This window comes from Macrobrachium nipponense, chromosome 5 (assembly GCF_015104395.2).
Source record: "Macrobrachium nipponense isolate FS-2020 chromosome 5, ASM1510439v2, whole genome shotgun sequence".
NCBI classification, from domain to species: domain Eukaryota; kingdom Metazoa; phylum Arthropoda; class Malacostraca; order Decapoda; family Palaemonidae; genus Macrobrachium; species Macrobrachium nipponense.
In genome coordinates this window covers 16,548,631-16,563,630 of record NC_061107.1, presented here as the reverse complement: position 1 = coordinate 16,563,630, position 15,000 = coordinate 16,548,631, and the positions used below count along the sequence as shown (strand labels likewise).

General features: G+C 34.5%; 1 protein-coding gene across 3 annotated transcripts in view; it reads right to left on the bottom strand.

Moving 5' to 3' along the window:
• Positions 1–15,000, bottom strand: part of LOC135215217 (tyrosine-protein kinase Dnt-like) — a 77,275-nt gene that overhangs the window by 16,954 nt on the left and 45,321 nt on the right. The window contains exon 3 of one of the 3 annotated variants that reach the window (XM_064249722.1): positions 7,265–7,319. The exons of the other annotated variants lie outside the window; for them this stretch is intronic. The gene's annotated coding sequence lies outside the window, so the exon portion shown is untranslated. The remainder of the gene's footprint in view (positions 1–7,264; positions 7,320–15,000) is intronic. 3 annotated transcript variants of the gene reach the window in all.

Here is a 15,000-nt window from a genome sequence, read left to right as displayed (position 1 = left end):
ATATATATATATATATTATATATATATATATATAATATATAGATGGATAGGTAGGATAGATAGATAGAATAGATAGATAGTGGTGTTCCTTATGAAAATATGTCTTGTAAGTTTTGCTGAATTATTTGATTATATCGATGCCAGTTTTCCATTATTCTTTTTTCAATGGTAATTTAAATGGGTTATTGATTGGCATATTGAATGCAAGAAACTCCGCACAGACCTATAATTATCGACAGTTAAGACCTCTAGCTGTGCATTTATTCTTCTTGAGTCATACACACACACACACATACACACACACACACACACACACACACACACACACACATATATATATATATATATATATATATATATATATATATATATATATATATATATATATTCAAAATATTTTTAAGTGACCTGGACAAAATACTGCATTTACAATATTCTCAAAGCTTGTCACTCTTTTATTAGGAAACAGACCTTGTTATTTACGCTTTCCAGTGAATTTAAAAAAGTGTATATATATATATACTATATATATATAAATATATATATATATGTATATATATATATATATATATATAATATATATATATAGATATATATATACTTTTTTAAAATTCACTGGAAAGCGTAAATAACAAGGTCTGTTTCCTAATAAAAGAGTGACAAGCTTTGAGAATATTGTAAATGCAGTATTTTGTCCAGGTCACTTAAAAATTTTGATATAATTAACATCGAAAATGAAATTTCGCATTTCGGATATCAACGACGAAGCTTGATAATTATTCACTTGAGAAGATGTTCGATATAATTCCTTGACAATTATCTGAAACTTGTTCGTCAAGTCACAAGGAATTTTAGGATTATGCAGAGGCTACTCTAAAGATCATTATCAACATCATCAACCTAAAAAATATCTGATATAAAAAAGATAAATCCAGAAATTCCCTGAGCTTCGTCAAAGCATGTCCGGATAATTTCGAAAGAGCTTTTAAGAAATTTCTATATATATATATATATATATGTGTGTGTGTGTGTGTGTGTGTGTGTGTGTGTGTGTGTTGTCTGTGAAATGCAGTTAAAAGCTTATAACTGAAACAAACTTGTAACAGCATGAAATTAAGATGAGTAAAAAATCAACATTACGCAAACATCATCAACCAAGCATACAGAAGAATGGGGAGAAGGTTTGACGGCCGGGAGGTTTGGGGGGGGGGGGGGGGGGGTTGGGCGGGGGGGCCTGGTGTGGAGAGTGGAATCAATTGTCTCCTGGAAAATGGGGTTTCGTGTTTCTGTCCGATCCTTGGGACGGAAGCGGACTGCCAAGGCAATGATGTGATAATTGCTGGTTGTTGAGAGCAACTTCCTGTGCCGAGGTAAAGAAAAATAAAATAAAAAAAAAAAAAATTGAAAAAAAAGGAAAAGAGGAAAGGGCAAAAAGAAAATGTAGTGGAGGCGAAGAGATAGAAAAGTTCTATTGTTACGTATTCGATTGGAAGTTTGAACAGCGTACAGGGAATTACACGAGATGTAGTTAAATGTATTTTTTTTCTGCATTTATTGATAAGAAGAATCTGAATAATTGGTTTATTATTAAACCCTGATGACTGATCAATCTCACTGGCGTTTTATTTCATTATCATGAACTTTATTTTGGCACAATTAGTTTCATATATGAAGAGGTTGGTCATTCTAAGAATTAAACATTATTAAATAGGCGAGGTTTCCTGTGTATAGAGGAATTATTGAAAAAAATCTTTAGAAACCATTTGCCAGGATTTTTCGCTCTGTCTACCCTTCCCCGCTTCCAAGTGAGAGAGAGAGAGAGAGAGAGAGAGAGAGAGAGAGAATTACAATCAATTCAAGTACATATCCTATGGAAGCATCTATCCCGAACTTTATGGAAAAAAGATAGATCGCCCAATCTTACCATAATTACCGTGTTTTTAATTACCATTCTCTGGAAACGGAAACCTGATGTAAGAGCAACCTTGACATGTAGTAGGGTGATTGCAGTCAGCTGTACAAATACAGTCAAGAGAAGGGTGCTCGGGAAACCAATTGCACGCAATATGGACCCTAAAAGATTGAGATTACTATTAATTTTTAGAATTCCTTTGTATAAACTCAAGTCATGCCTCTAGAATTGCATGATGAGAATGAAGATATTATTTCAAACTACGCTTTTTTTTTCTCTTTTTTTTTTGCTATCACGGGATGGCTCTGCTGATCACGGGCAATTTATTTTAAAACAAATGAAGTAGTTTTTAGCCTAATGTTTCAGTCCACTAACTCCAGTACCCCGTGTCAGTCACCTTTCAAACCCCACCCTACTACCTTTTACGCCCCTTGAACACAAGTCACCCCCGCCCCCGCCCCCCGCCCCCTCTACTCCATTTCCTACACCTGACCTTGTATCCACAGAATCCTGTTGGTAATTTTCAATTGCTCCTGGAACAAAAAAAAAAAAAAAAAAAAAAATATTGGCTCGAAGTCCTCTATCCTCGAATAATAATAATAAAGAGGCAAAGGTCATAATATCTATAGAAAACTGGGCCAATCCTCTAAAAGAGAATGTGTGTGTAAATATCCCTTACGTAAGCGAAACGAAGTTGGATGATTTGCCAGCAAACGACGCATGAAATTAACTTCCCGTTCCACGAAAAAATACGAAAAAACATAATCGCTTTTTAGGAAAAATCATCCGGAACTGATTGATCTCAGAGAGGATTTTCTGGGTCCATCTTTCAAATCTGGAAACTAAGTAGAGACAGCGGTCGATAATCCAGCTACTGAGTTTAAGTGTTCGAAATATTTAATTATGCTTTTTCGTTAACATCATCAGTTTTCCTTGGATAATGTCAAATCGAGTTACGAAATTACAGAGTTTTTCTTCATCACTGCCCTCTGGCACATGGGAACTTGAAGAACTCTAGCCAGATATCTGAGGAAAGTTTTGAGCGACAAATTTCCTTCGCAATTTCCTTAATTCAGGTTTCTCAATGTGATATTAATCTACAGTCACCCTATTTTAATTCTATTGTCTTTTGAAATCAATATTGCGTCCCTTGTCTAGGGCCAAAGATTCATTTGACGGGTTAGTTTTGACAGGTTAGGTTAGGATCGATAGGCTATAGCGTGCAGTGCAAATCTACTCAAATGTTGCCTGATAAAAAGGCTACCTGCACTAATCTTTAAGCAAATTTTGCATTTAACAAATCTTTCTACTTTGGAAAATCTGCGAATGACTGTCTCAAAATTCTTTTCGAACACGACGCTTAAACCAGTTACACTGTCAATTTATAGAACAGCTGTAAAATTAGGCTTAACACAAAAGTCCGATCCAAACTGGCGCAAGTTCTAAAAGGTGCTCTCTCACCTCATAATTAAAAATGGCCCCTGGTTCTATTCTGTTCCAAAAGTGCTTTGAAGAATACCTTCAGGGAAAGGGGCGTTGGGGATAAAAGGATTCGATGAAGACACTTGAAAAGCTGGAGTGCTTCAGACACCAAAGGTACTGGATGGTTTGTTTAAAGATGAATGAGAGATGAAACACAGTACAGTGTTGTAGAGTGATGAGGAAAGCAGTAGCTGGTAAGACAAGGGTCTAGAAAGGAAGACTTTGAAGAACGAACGAAACTACATAGCGTTACGCAATCATATTATCTGTACATAAATGACCTTTGACCCTCACATATCAACGCTTATGTCTATCCGTCTGTTTATGTATCTATCTACCTATCTATGTAGTGTATATATATATATATATATATATATATATATATATATATATATATATATATATTAGATGTATATATATATGAAGATATATAAAATGATTGTTACTTGAAGGACGATCATCCACTGGCGCTTTCTCTCTCTCTCTCTCTCTCTCTCTCTCTCTCTGTCAGTGGCACAGAAAAGAATCACAGTAACCTGAACACCTCCGGATATCTGATGAAAGAAAGACCCCCCCCCCCCCCGGAAAACTTAGTTTTATTTGTTTACATAATCACTGGGAGCACTTTACTTCATTATGATGGATTATTAACACTTTTTATGTATTATTATTATTATTATTATTATTATTATTATTATTATTATTATTATTTCAGTAGGTGAAACGTATTCACATGGAACAAGCACACCAAAGGGTCCATTTACTTGCAATTCAAGCTTCCAAAGAATGTTGGTTTCAACCTCCCACCGCAGACCCCACACTGCAGCGGTAACTGATCATGATACAGAGCCAATGATTTTTCATCGCCCTGGGGGTATAGATGCGAACCCGTGTTATCTGAGTGGCAAATCCACGACACTAACCACTATACCCACTATACCAGCGGACCAGTGATAATTCTTTTATTTCATTTTCCTCCTTTTTTTTTTATTTTTTTTTTTTTTAGTAGCCGTATGGCAAAACTGTATTGACATTAATTCTTAATTTTCAAAGATACATGTAATTAAATATGAACATTTCAGATAACCACACACACATAAACACACACACACATAATAAATCCCACAGACTCAACAAAGGCTAATTATTATAGTCTCAGGAATACTGTCACTAAATAACATACAACTACAATGTGATGATCACTGTCTGGTGGTTAGCTAATTCATTCAGAATCATAATCACAAAGTAGCGCTAATAAGTTTACTAATAAATTTCTAAGTAGATGGCTATAGTATTTATTAAAAAAAAAAAAAGGCTTGATCCAACCTCCAGCTTACTCGAAGCGCGCGATAACATCTACGGTCAAATAGCGCGATGTTTTACCGACGAAAATTAAGATAAATATGCTATGTCTTATTAGAAATAATTGTTTTGTACTGCTTAACGTGCACATTATGTATTTTTTAATTTTTTTATTCCAAGAAATAAATCATAAATATCCAATCTTAAAATTCCTGCATCTTTAACTCGACTTGAAGCACCTTTTCCAGACCATTTTAGGCTTTTCCATAGACTTTTCCTACCCCTCCAACAAGAACAACAACAATAGAGTAATTTGTAGGCTTACTCCCCGAGTAAGCGAAAAGCCGTAATTAATTCCTAATCAGTGGTCACAAAAGCTTACAAATTCACTCATGGTACTTACACCCCACAGTAGTATTATGCTAATGAATATTCATGGTTAACATTCACTTTTTATTGTAGCATTAACATTCTTATAAAATAACCATCACGTTTAAAATGAATAATTAGAATACAGTATTACATGAGATCCACGAATTGAGCAATTCCACAATTTAACTCATTTGCCCTCGAAGTGCATTAGTATTATGCTGTGAGTCACTGAGTAATATGACCGACCAAGATGATAACATATGTATTTACGTGCTCAAGTGCAAATTAATGTTACAGATAACGGCACTCTTTAATTACTGCAACAGAGACGCTGCCTTCTTGAATCTCTGAGGTTCCTCTGTTTTGGGACATGTCTTGGCGAACAGAGAACACGGAAGAGGAGAAGAAAGATGAGATTGTAAATTGAATGTGTGTAAAAAAGATCGTTTTCACTGAAGAGTGAAAATCTTCATTAAAAGATGAAACGTCTCCGTATAAGTGCCTTTTGTTTGCTTTGAGTTTATTATATAAATAAAGTAGGAAAGTCAGCTCATTTATCAAAAGCATCAGATATGCATTCTCCTAAGCCTTTCTTTTTACTGATCTGTGCTTTGGATAATAATAATAATAATAATAATAATAATAATAATAATAATAATAATAATAATAATAATAATAATAATAAAGACATATTTTTCTCTGAGAGACTCAGCTGTACTTTTTCCAGAATTACTGCCGCTCTTTCTCGCAATTGTTAAGAATATATATATATATATATATATATATATATATATATATATATATATATATATATATATATATATATATAGGTGTGTGTGTATCGCGTGTGCTATATCATATTACATATATACTCGTATATGTAATGATATAGTGTATGATAAATTACACACACACACACACACATATATTATGTGTGTGTGCAATATGATGTAATGTAAATATACACATACATATATATATATAGTATATATATATACATACATATGTAGGTATGTATACGTCCATAAAAAGCTAAGTCGCGGTCATAGTGCATAATTTAAAAAAATACACAGGTGTATCGCATGGTACTCTTAAAACCTTCCATTAAAAAAATTCGTCTAATTACTGTCAAAACACGCAACAAATTTCGTCTTTAATAAAGATAAGATAAAATAAGATAAAAGTAGCAACAACAAAAACAACAACAACAACAGCGGAGGAGTAAATCCGGATAATGACCGGAGGTGGAAAAGTGAAATGTCTAAATAAGAAAAATCCTGAATCCGACCTCACGGAACTCTGCTCAAAGTTTCGAGGCTGAAGAAGAAGAAGAAGAAGAAGAAGAAGAAGAAGAAGAAGAGCCAGGGCTGAAATGTCGATTCTCTGTCTTCTTACTTCCTCTTTCGGTTCTCTCTCTCTTCCTTTTTATTTTTTATTATTTTGCTCTTCTTTGTAAGCGTTTTATTCATTTTCGGTTTTTGGTTAACAAATACTCGTTTGGTTCTTCATATATTTATTCTTCTTCTTTGTAAGCGTTTTATTCATTTTCGTTTTGTTACAACTCACTCGTTTGTTCTTCATATATTTATTCTTCAATTGATTATTTTTTTTCCAGTTACGATGAACATTATCATTTCATTTTCTTCTTCTTCTTCTCTCTTTCTCTCTCTTATTTCCTTTTCCCTACGGGATTCATTATTATTCTAGTTTCTTCAAATTCTTCTCTTTCTCCTTACCTCTGTACTCTTATGTACTTGCAATTATCCTAATACACTTATAATTTCCCTAGAAAATCAATTGTGCATAAAACAAGCAATAAATACGCCAAAGTTTCATCTGAGTAGTCGAGTTTTCTGTACAGCGTATAGTGTTGTATGACACTCTTAGCCACGACCCATGAAACTCTTAGCCGCAGCCCATGAAACTTTCAGCCACGGCCGCTAGTGGCCCGTGTAGTTGGCACCTAATGCAGATATCTTTAACCTTAAATAAAATAAAAACTATTGAGGCTACCGGGCTGCAATTTGGCATTTTTGATGATAGGAGGGCGGATGATCAACGTGCCAGTTTGCAGCCCTCTAGCCTATGTGGTTTTAAAGATCTGAGGAAACTAAAAATCCCTAAAATTCGGGGTTATTCTTTCTAGTTGTATTTCAGAACTAGAGTCGGCCCAATCTACGATATTATATCTCTCACCTATTGCCGAAGAGCTGTCCAGGCGATGGCAGTGGTGAGGAAGATGACACCATTTCTGTTCGCGAATGGAGATAATGAGAGATAATGGTGACAGTGATCAATCATTTTTAAAATGAAGGTTATTTGTATGAAAATTATACGACGGGGGCTGGGCAAGGGTGGAATGGGAAGTAGTGGGGTGTTGGAGGGTGGGGGCAAGGAGGACGTCTGCAGTGAACGTCCCAACCCCGAAATTACAAGTAACGTGCTGAATGGATCCAGTTTTTTTTTTTTTTTTTTTTTTTTTTAAAGCTGGGGGTGGGGACGGGGTTGAGAAGGGGAGGAGGGTTCCTTATATTATGGAAAAAAAGGTTACAACCTTCTGGTCCTGAATGAGATATAAGAATATTCTTATTTTCAACAGTCATTTTGTTTAGTCATTCATGTGAAGACGAGTTGGTAACAATGATCAAACTAATATATCCATTTATATATATATGTATGTATATATATATAATATAATTAATATATATATAATATATATATAATATATATATGGATATAATATATAGATATATAATATATATAATATATAATATATATATATAATTATATATATATATATATACAAAACCACGTATGTTCTGATGAAAAATTGCTCGGTTTTGAGGAGAAAAACGGCAAGTAAGCATAACTAATGTGCATCGTGAACATAAAATTTTCTGTGAAGCTATTGCATTATTTATAATAATTAATAATAATAATAATAATAATAATAATAATAATAATAATAATAATAATGAAGGTAACTTCAAAGAACCTTTATTTAAATTCTGCTCTCAGACATCCTAGAAACAACGAATTTCCCTGAGTTCCTGACCTCCAGTTCCTTTCCGCCTTATTCAGCAAACTTGTGGAACAGAAGCATAATGGAATTACCATCAGCGGTCGCGTATGACGTCATCCGGTTCGTCCCTAACCCTTTATGTTCGCTTCCTGTCCTATCCACGATCGATTACCGTTTATACAGATGTTTTATTTCCCATGTTCCGTATCACCTACAGGGTTTTTCAGACCTTTAGGTTAGGTATGCTGGGAATCTGGCTCATTTTTTGTGTGTTTTGTCAGGTTTTTTGTTGCGTATTATTTGTTTGGTTTAGCTTTTTGTTATAGTCACTTTTTTTGTTTCTGTTTGGACTTGTGTTCCCGTAAGAAATTTTAAATACGATGAATATCTTTAAATTTACATACACATTTATTATATATATATATACATATATTTATATGTTTATATATATATATATATATATATAATATATATATATATATACAAACTATATATATGTAGACATACACACACACACACACACATATATATATATATATTCTAAGTCTATACTATAATATATATATATAATATATATATATAATATAGTATATATATATAATTGATGTACAAACACGCATGGGATTATTTTATAGTAGTATTGCTCATAATTTATTAACAATATGTTACATACATTGAAATTCTAAGCCAGATTTCGCACTATAATACGGTCCCTTTCCCTAGTATATATATATATATATATATATATATATGTATATATATATATATATATTTATTTATATATATAGTATATATATATACATATTTAAATCTATGTGTATATATATATATATATATATATATATATATATATATATATATATACATATATATAGTAGCGAGACCCCCGAATACAATTGTCCTAAGCGGACTGGGAAAGTTACAGTATGGGGCGGAGGGTTTCCTGAACTTCTCCCTTAACCTAAAGCATCGTGGATTAAGTAGAAGGCTGTTATTCGACTGCTGTAGTATCCCTCAGGTGGGGTAGAAAGACAGATAGAGCCACAATGAAATAAATTAATAGACATAAGCAATCAGAGCTCTGTTGAACTGTATATTAGCATATTTTAGGAAAATAAAGATTAAAAATTAGGTCAGCTGTGTATCGGCGAGGTCATCATCCCACTCTACCTGGGAGAAAACTTTCAAGAGATACTAGGGAAAGGGACTGTATTATAGTGCGAAATCTGGCTTAGAATTTCCATGTATGTAACATATTTCAAAAAAGGAAACATTTGTTAATAAATTATGCGCAATACTACTATAAGAATAATCCCATGCATTTGTCATAAAAATATCCTAGGAGATATTCCCAGCATCATACCGAAGACCCTCCCCCAAAACCCATAAGAAAGAAAGTAATTATCGACTACCTTCAGAAATTACTCGAGCAACAAGAGACAAAAACCATCATGTCTATTTATCACGCTGTTCTCAGTAGACATAAACGGTATAATGTTCGCCCAAATTATAACCTTCGTTTCAGCTTAAGTACCAGACACCTGCTCTGCTTCTAAAAGCAAAGTGATTGCCCGCAGGACTCTCGCGAGACGTAAGTCCCACCCACCCCCCAACTGGTTTAACAGGATCCAGGATCCCGTGACCTGTTTGTTGACACGGGCGCGGGGCTCCGCCCACGGAAGAAACGCCCTTAATGATTATGAATCACTTGGCAAATCTTAACAGCCATGAATTGTAATGTATCTCTCTTTTTCGTGAGGACGAGGAGAGGAAATCATGTCTGATTATCATGATAATGAGAAGGCAAAATCATGTCTGATTTGTGCTCCAACGTTGGGAGAAAGTTAAGTCATATGTGTTGCCAAAATGGCGGTTTATAACTCTAGAGCACTGTTAGAATGTCTTTTTCTTATGACACTGGTGTCTCTTCAATGAAAACCTCCCTTTCTCTCTCTTTGCCTCCCCCTTCATTCATTCAGAAAGGTTGTTGAACGTATAAGTTAACCAAACTGACATCTATATTTATTACTGCTAATATGCAGCCTGTACTTTTTAAAATACTTTTAAAAATATCCCATTAGCTTTAAGAGGGAAGAGTAAAAATTTTCTGTAATTTCCTACACGCAAATACAAATCGATATTTAGTATTAGTGCTAACGCTCTTGCTGTAGTTCATAAAATGTTTTACAGTGTGGTCACCAAATCACATAATGATAAAAAAAAACAAATTTTTTCCCCGCAATTCTCTTAATTAATGCTAATGCATATTCTGCAGTTTGTAAAGAATTTATTTAAAAATATATCCACGGAGTTCTAAAAGTAAAAATTTTCCGCGATCCCGTAACTGTAAAAAATATTCTTATGGATATTAATGCAAATTTTGTAGCTCATTGAATATTTCTAAAAAGTTCTAAATAAAAAAGTAAGAATTTTTCCGTAATTCTCCAGAGCAAACCCAACAAAATACTATTATTAACTAATGCACTCCGTATTTTTTTTTTTATGTTTTTAAAATATGTCTACAAAGTTCTAAAAAAAACAAAATAAGAATTTTTCCGCAATTCTCGACAGCCAAAACAAACAAAACACCATAATGGTCTTCCTTCCCTTGTTCAGTCCTCGTTATTAGCTCTTTCTTCTCCTGATTCCTTCTTTTAAATATTTCCTCTAACATGGTTCTCCGGTTCATCTATTCTGGTTCGGGAGTCTCCCGTTTCCTGGCATCGTCCTTCTTTTTTTCTTTTTCTCTTGCATTCTCTGCTGATCTTGGCGATGTGCCGTTTCCTGTGCATAATTTCTCTCTCTCTCTCTCTCTCCTCTCTCTCTCTCTCTCTAATATATATATATATATATATAATTATATATATATATATATATATATATATTAGAAAATCAATTGTACAACTAACTGCATTGTCATCAAAATGATTTCTCTCCTTTTGTGCAATTTCTCGCAGTTATTCAATTCTCAATTTCACATTTTCAATAAGGATTCTACAAATGTCTCATTATTTACTTTTCACTTTCAGTAAATCTGAGACATAACCCACTTTACGTACCACTCTTATTTCTCCATGTGTCTAACTCACAACTGGATGACCAGTATTCGATTCCCGATCAGGATGAGAACGTACGGATAGGATTTCTCCTTATGGAGGCCCTTAACCTTATAGTTTTAGGCATTTGTCGTGAAGTATTGATGAAAAAATTATCTCATAACAGAGCGTAACTAATTTTTCCGGGGGGTGGGGGTGCACAGAGCGTTCGTGCATCTGTACGTATAAATATCATCGGTGTTTATACGCTATGCAGATATTATTGATAATGATCAAAACCGGAGAGATCGTAATTTCCTAATGTTTTTCGGATTCTTGTTTGCTATTTTCGTTACTTATTCCGTAATGTAGCGTAAGTTTATATCACTTTTCCGGGAGGAGGGGAGGGTTATGAGCGTTGGCGCTCAAGAAAGTCTAAATACTATCAATATTTAAATGCTGCATTGCTATCACTGGCACATAACGAGACAAAAGAGGTCGGAATTCTTTATTTTTTCAGGATTTTTGTTTGATTCTTCAGTCACTTTTTGCCATGGATGGACATCGACGGTTGAGCTTTTGTCCTTTTAAACGTTTCATCTTACCAGGCGTTTGTCCTTCCCTGGCGTGTATTACTGTCATACTTCACACGTGCTAGTGTTTGTTGACATTGTGGCGGGAGCCCGCGCGACCCGACACGAGCAGTAATTCCGGTTGTATTTAAACGTGTTCTGGTGTGAACTTTACTTACATTCTATAATAACTTTATCATTGACATTCCTAGAACACAGAAACACGTGAGGCGTAACTGAAAAGTGGCCGACAAGCAAAAATATGAAGATAAACACAGGCTTGATCCTAGTATAGTGGAAGTTCAGCCGAAACGATCGATCTTCAACATGTTGTAGTTCAATATTCTAAGGAAACGCTGTGAATATGACAAGATTTATATACCGCATTATGAACAGTGATTATACTGGAAGTATTGTGTTCGACAAATGGCAAGCTGAAGACTTCTGTTTTGATATACAGAACATGATTTCAAGATCGAGTCGGCTCTAGAATGTTTGTAATGTGTAATGTTTGTAGAAGAGCTGTTCAGAATTACAATGCATTGAAACTAAGTTTCCATTAACTAAAGTGGATATATAATATAAAACAATGTTGTTGGCTTAGGCTAGCCTACAGATCTATCCAAAATTAAGTGAATTGTTAGAACTTGGGAAAAGTAGTACTAGCAAACCTTACGTAAGATATCACGAAGTTGGCTACTGTAGAAGTGAGAATTGTGGAAGTCATATAAGTATCCCTTATGAATTGCACTTGGAAATGGTTTATTGCCATTGGTAGCTAGTATAATTTGATGTGTCATGGCATGAGAGGGTTCATACCTAGGCCTAGCCCTAATGTCACGATTTGGTACGGTGCTACTGTTAAGAATTGAACACCTTCATTTGTGATTGTGATGTTATTGTTCTAGGCATTAGAATATTACTCAGCAGATGCTCATCTTTCCTTCTGCCTAAGTTGTACCCAAGTACCTAGGTTATATGGACAGCCATTCAGCCTTAGCTATAATAGGCTACATACCTGGCTCGGTTTTCCCTGCTTGGAAATTTCGTAGGCATATCTAACCAAGATGGGTGTAATATCGACTTACCTCACAAGAAGTAAAATGATATTAATAAAGGAGCCAGATTATGAATTAAGGAGATACCATTGCCAGAGAACTCTTCGAAAATTCCCCAAACACCCATTATGTAAACGTCATCAACCCCAGGTGAGTTTTTCGTAATTCAAGATTTGTATTGTTTCCATGAAGTATATACAGAAACAGTTCATCTACGATTTTTTTTTTTTTTTTTTTCGTGAGACGGACATTCCGGTGTAATTCCCTCTTCAATTTTCTTTTTTCCTGTTCAGAATTTCTCTCTCTCTCTCTCTCTCTCTCTCTCTCTCACAAATCTTCGTCCCTCCTTTTCGCCCTCATCAGTTTCTCACAAAGACACGAGTGATAATCAGCTGACGGTTGTAACAAAGCACCTTTCCTCGGATCATTGTGGCTCGGTCAGGGTGGGTAAAAAAAGAAAAGGCGTTATGGCAACTTTGCCGAACAATTCCCGCCCTCCCGCGTCCTCCTCCTCCTCCTCCCCACCCCACCCCACCCTACCAAGACCCCCCCCCCACTCACCACCAAACCTATCCCCCTCGCTCTCTGTCGGTTATCGCTGCAGGAAAAGGGACTGCCCCAGTTTTGGAAGGACAAGCAACTATTGATATCTGATATGCCATGCAGACATTTTTTTTGGCTCTCTCTCTCTCTCTCTCTCTCTCTCTCTCTTTAAAACAAACGCAGGCATTTTTACGCTAATGATATTGAAAGATGGAAGAATGTAGACGGTAAAAGAAGCGGGAGAAAATTCAAAGCAAAGGTGTAAAAAATAAAAATAACACACAACCACTTAATTGGTAGGAAGGTCGCATTTACTAACCACCTTCACATATGAATTATTTTGAAATTTGAATTTTTTTCAAGTATTGCCATCTAATGAATTTTTCCTTTATTTTTCCACAGTACAGTGGGTTTTTTTCAAGAAGCTGGTTGAGAGGACTGTGTGAGTTCAAATGAGTTCACGTTAATACACTTGGTTTAGTTTTTTTTTTTTTTTTTTTTTTTTTTTTTTGCATGAGAATATTAGTAGCTTCCGTAATCCAGGGTCGTCAAATAACTCAGCCTCGCCATCTGCACAGAACAGCGTGAAGGAATCAATTATGACCTCGCTGTTACAAAAGGGGGGCGAACATTTCGAAACCAAGTGTAGTAGTCTGAGTAAGGCTAACATGGTTCATATATTCCTGTAAAATTTTCCATTTACGCTTATTGTCTATTTCGTTGTTTTTTGTTTTTGTTTTGCCTGATTTGCTTTTTCAATGTGAAATTTTTTGTTTTATTCCAAGAAATTATTGTGAATGAATAAGCATCTGCGAAAGCGGACCTCGACGGTTAGTGGAAAGTGGGAAATTAGAGATAGGCAGACCATATACTTTTGGATATTATATATAATATATATAGAATATATATATATGTGTGTGTGTGTGTGTGTGTGTGTGTGTAGTGTACATGCCAAGTATCATTTCAATTTAAACAACTAACAGGACCAACATAAACTCATTTCTTCAACCTTGAACAAAACTAAACTCTAACTGAGATGTGTAAGGAAATCTATTTACAGAAAAATGAACTGATGATAATATTGATTTTAATGAACATATTAAGATATTGAATTTTCTTAATCAACATGATATATTGGCATTAAATTATTAAGAGAACGACGTTTTTATCGATCGAGAAAATGCTAAGTTCAAATTATCAGTTAATTAGAGAGGCCTTAAATTCAATATGTCACCCTCAAAAGTCGACGGAAGATTTATAATTTTCCTCAGATTATTATCACCAATTAAAACGCCTCCGCTGGAGACGTTAATGGGCCATATACTATAATGGCGGCACTTTTAAATGTCAGTTACACGAAAATTTCTTGGCAACGTAATGGAACGTGTTTTTAGGAGGTTAGACTCGAAACTGGGTTTTTAGATAAAAAAAAAAAAAAAATGGGTTAAAGAATGCAAGCTTTATCTTGTGTAAAGAGTGTTTTCCAAACACTCTTCAAGTGAGTGTCGATCCTACGTCTTGGTTTTCTGGAATATTTCTTGAATTTATTTACATTTCCTTTCCTGCCAACCCCAACCCCACCCTTGTTATATATATATATATATATATATATATATATTATATATATATATATATATATATGAATAATATCACATCGAACCGTGACCATATATCAATTCAAGCTACAATGTCCTTTAATATC